Source organism: Schistocerca gregaria, unplaced genomic scaffold, assembly GCF_023897955.1.
Source record: "Schistocerca gregaria isolate iqSchGreg1 unplaced genomic scaffold, iqSchGreg1.2 ptg000205l, whole genome shotgun sequence".
NCBI classification, from domain to species: Eukaryota; Metazoa; Arthropoda; class Insecta; order Orthoptera; family Acrididae; genus Schistocerca; species Schistocerca gregaria.
Genome location: NW_026061740.1, coordinates 678,590 through 683,761, shown reverse-complemented (window position 1 = coordinate 683,761; position 5,172 = coordinate 678,590).

The following is a 5,172-nucleotide window of genomic DNA, read 5'->3' as shown; positions in this document are numbered from 1 at the left end:
TCGTCTGCAAAGCTATGTCGCGTACTGCGGTATTCGGAGACACTAAACGCACCATAGTAGAACACAGATGAAGCTTCTAAGATGATATAATAGCCAGTAAGAAATAGTACAATTCAAGTTTTAGGTATAGTTATTGACTTCTTAGCTGGCTTTGGTGCCTTGGACATGAGCTATGACCTTAAGATTCTGCATGAAAGGAGGACTAGCACTCGAGTTGCACGGGAGAATGTGAAAAGTGTTCATATGTAGTAAAAACCTCAGAAATCCGTCCGTTTTCGTCATTTGTTATCGAATCGACTTAAAGCCAGATCGTCACATTTGCCGTTCTTCTCTCTGAATCCGTTGTACTTATCGTCTGCAAAGCTATGTCGCGTGCTGCGGTATGCGCAGACACTAAAAGCACCATAGTAGAACACAGATGAAACTTCTAAGTTGATGTAATAGCCAGTAAGAAGTAGTACAATTCAGTTTTAGATATTGATTATTGACTTTTTAGCTGGCTTTGGTGCCTTGGACATGATCTAGGACCTTAAGATTCTGCATGAAAGAAGGACTAGCAGTTGAGTTGCACGGGTGAATGTGAAAAGTGTTCATATGTAGTAAAAACCAACCTGAGAAATCCGTCCGTTTTCGTCATTTGTTATTGAATCGACTTAAAGCCAAATCATCACATTGGCAGCTCTGCTCTCTGAAACGGTTGTTCTTATCGTCTGCAAAGCTATGTCGCGTACTGCGGTATTCGGAGACACTAAAAGCACCATAGTAGAACACAGATGAAGCTTCTAAGTTGATGTAATAGCCAGTAAGAAGTTGTAGAATTCAAGTTTTAGGTATCGATTATTGACTTTTTAGCTGGCTTTGGTGCCTTGGACATGAGCAAGGACCTTGAGATTCTGCATGAAAGGAGGACTAGCAGCCGAGTTGCACGGGACAATGTGAAAAGAGTTCATATGTAGTAAAAACCAGAGAAATCCGTCCGTTTTCGTCATTTGTTATCGAATCGACTTAAAGCCAGGTCATCACATTGGCCGCTCTTATCTCTGAAACGGTTGTACTTATCGTCTGCAAAGCTATGTCGCGTACAGCGGTATTCGGAGACACTAAAAACACCATAGTAGAACACAGATGAAGCTTCTAAGATGATATAATAGCCAGTAAGAAGTAGTACAATTCAAGTTTTAGGTATCGGTTATTGAATTTTTAGCTGGCTTTGGTGCCTTGAACATGAGCTAGGACCTTAAGATTCTTCATGAAAGGAGGAGTAGCAGCCGAGTTGCACGGGAGAATGTGAAAAGTGTTCATATGTAGTAAAAACCTGAGAAATCCGTCCGTTTTCGTCATTTGTTATCGAATCGACTTAAAGCCAGATCGTCACATTGGCCGCTCTTCTCTCTCTGGAACGGTTGTACTTATCGTCTGCAAAGCTAGGTCGCGTGCTGCGGTATGCGGAGACACTAAAAGTACCATAGTAGAACACAGATGAAGCTTCTAAGTTGATGTAATAGCCAGTAAGAAGTAATCCAATTCAAGTTTTAGGTATCGATTATTGTCTTTTTAGCTGGCTTTGGTGCCTTGGACATGAGCTAGGACCTTGAGATTCGGCATGAAAGGATTACTAGCAGCCGAGTTGCACGGGAGAATGTGAAAAGTGTTTATATGTAGTAAAAACCTGAGAAATCCGTCCGTTTTCGTGATTTGTTATCGAATCGACTTAAAGCCAGATCGTCACATTGGCCGCTCTTCTCTCTGAAACGGTTGTCCTTATCGTCTGCAAAGCTATGTCGCGTGCTGCGGTATGCGGAGACACTAAAAGCACCATAGTAGAACACAGATGCAGCTTCTAAGTTGATGTAATAGCCAGTAAGAAGTAGTCCAATTCAAATTTAGGTATCGATTATTGACTTTTTAGCTGGCTTTGGTGCCTTGGACATGAGCTAGGACCTTACGATTCTGCATAAAAGGAGGACTAGCAGCCCAGTTGCACGGGAGAATATGAAAAGTGTTCATATGTAGTAAAAACCTGAGACATCCGTCCTTTTTCGTCATTTGTTATCGAATCGACTTAAAGCCAGATCGTCACATTGGCCGCTCTTCTCTCTGAAACCGTTGTACTTATCGTCTGCAAAGCTATGTCGCGTGCTGCGGTATGCGGAGACACTAAAATCACCATAGTAGAACACAGATGAAGCTTCTAAGTTGATGTAATAGCCAGTAAGAAATAGTACAATTCAAGTTTCAGGTATCGTTATTGACTTTTTAGCTGGCTTTGGTGCCTTGGACATGAGCTATGACCTTAAGATTCTGCATGAAAGGAGGACTAGCAGCCGAGTTGCACGGGAGAATATGAAAAGTGTTCATATGTAGTAAAAACCTGAGACATCCGTCCGTTTTCGTCATTTGTTATCGAATCGACTTAAAGCCAGATCGTCACATTGGCCGCTCTTCTCTCTGAGACGGTTGTACTTATCGTCTGCAAAGCTATGTCGCGTGCTGCGCTATGCGGAGACACTAAAAGCACCATAGTAGAACACAGATGAAGCTTCTAAGTTGATGTAATAGCCAGTAAGAAGTAGTACAATTCAAGTTTTAGGTATCGGTTATTGACTTTTTAGCTGGCTTCGGTGCCTTGGACATGTGCTAAGACCTTAAGATTCTGCATGAAAGGAGGACTAGTTGCCGAGTTGCACGGGAGAATGTGAAAAGTGTTCATATGTAGTAAAAACCCAAGAAATCCGTCCGTTTTCGTCATTTGTTATCGAATCGTCTTAAAGCCAGATCGTCACATTGACCGCTCTTCTCTCTGAAACGGTTGTACTTATCGTCTGCAAAGCTATGTCGCGTGCTACGGTATGCGGAGACATTAAAAGCACCATAGTAGAACACAGATGAAGCTTCTAAGTTGATGTAATAGCCAGTAAGAAGTAGTACAATTCAAGTTTTAAGTATTGATTATTGATCTTTTAGCTGCCTTGGTGCCTTGGACATGAGCTAGGACCTTGAGATTCTGCATGAAAGGAGGACTAGCAGCCGAGTTGCACGAGAGAATGTGAAAAGTGCTCGCATGTAGTAAAAACCTGAGAAATCCGTCGGTTTTCGTCATTTGTTATCGAATCGACTTATAGCCAGATCGTCACATTGGCCGCTCTTCTCTCTGAAACGGTTGTACTTATCGTCTGCAAAGCTATGTCGCGTACTGCGGTATTCGGAGACACTAAAAGCACCATAGTAGAACACAGATGAAGCTTCTAAGTTGATGTAATAGCCAGTAAGAAGTAGTACAATTCAAGTTTTAGGTATCGATTATTGACTTTTTAGGTGGCTTTGGAGCCTTGGACATGAGCTAGGACCTTAAGATTCTGCATGAAAGGAGGACTAGCAGCCGAGTTGCACGGGAGAATGTGGAAAGTGTTCATATGTAGTAAAAAGCTGAGATATCCGTCCGTTTTCGTCATTTGTTATCGAATCGACTTAAAGCCAGATGGTCACATTGGCCGCTCTTCTCTCTGAAACGGTTGTACTTATCGTCTGAAAAGCTATGTCGCGTGCTGCGGTATGTGGAGACACTAAAATCACCATAGTACAACACAGATGAAGCTTCTAAGTTGATGTAATAGCCAGTAAGAAGTAGTACAATTCAAGTTCTAGGTCTCGATTATTGACTTTTTAGCTGGCTTTGGTGCCTTGGACATGAGCAAGGACCTTGAGATTCTGCATGAAAGGAGGACTAACAGCCGAGTTGCACGGGACAATGTGAAAAGAGTTCATATGTAGTAAAAACCTGAGAAATCCGTCCGTTTTCGTCATTTGTTATCGAATCGACTTATAGCCAGATCGTCACATTGGCCGCTCTTCTCTCTGAAACGGTTGTACTTATCGTCTGAAAAGCTGTGTCGCGTGCTGCGGTATGCAGGGACGCTAAAATCACCATAGTAGAACACAGAAGAAGCTTCTAAGTTGATGTAATAGCCAGTAAGAAATAGTACAATTCAAGTTTTAGGTATCGATTATTGACATTTTAGCTGGCTTTGGTGCCTTGGACATGAGCTAGGACCTTGAGATTCGGCATGAAAGGAGGACTAGCAGCCGAGTTGCACGGGAGAATGTGAAAAGTGTTCATATGTAGTAAAAACCTGAGAAATCCGTCCGTTTTCGTCATTTGTTATCGAATCGACTTAAAGCCAGATCGTCACATTGGCCGCTCTTCTCTCTGAAACGGTTGTACTTATCGTCTGCAAAGCTATGACGCGTACTGCGATATTCGGAGACACTAAAAACACCATAGTAGAACACAGATGAAGCTTTTAAGATGATGTAATAGCCAGTAAGAAGTAGTACAATTCAATTTTTAGGTATCGGTTATTGACTTTTTAGCTGGCTTTGGTGCCTTGGACATGAGCCAGGACCTTAAAATTCTGCATGAAAGGAGGACTAGCAGCCGAGTTGCACGGGAGAATGTGAAAAGTGTTCATATGTAGTAAAAACCTGAGAAATCCGTCCGTTTTCGTCATTTGTTATCGAATCGACTTAAAGCCAGATCGTCACATTGGCCACTCTTCTCTCTGAAACGGTTGTACTTATTGTCTGCAAAGTTATGTCGCGTGCTGCGGTATGTGGAGACACGAAAATCATCATAGTAGAACACTGATAAAGCTTCTAAGTTGATGTAATAGCCAGTAAGAAGTAGTACAATTCAAGTTTTAGGTATCGATTATTGACTTTTTAGCTGGCTTTGGTGCCTTGGACATGATCTAGGACCTTAAAATTCTGCATGAAAGAAGGACTAGCAGCCGAGTTGCACGGGAGAATGTGAAAAGTGTTCATATGTAGTAAAAACCAACCTGAGAAATCCGTCCGTTTTCGTCATTTGTTATCGAACCGACTTAAAGCCAAATCATCACATTGGCAGCTCTGCTCTCTGAAACGGTTGTACTTATCGTCTGCAAAGCTATGTCGCGTACTGCGGTATTCGGAGACACTAAAAGCACCATAGTAGAACACAGATGAAGCTTCTAAGTTGATGTAATAGCCAGTAAGAAGTAGTACAATTCAAGTTTTAGGTATCGATTATTGACTTTTTAGGTGGCTTTGGAGCCTTGGACATGAGCTAGGACCTTAAGATTCTGCATGAAAGGAGGACTAGCAGCCGAGTTGCACGGGAGAATGTGGAAAGTG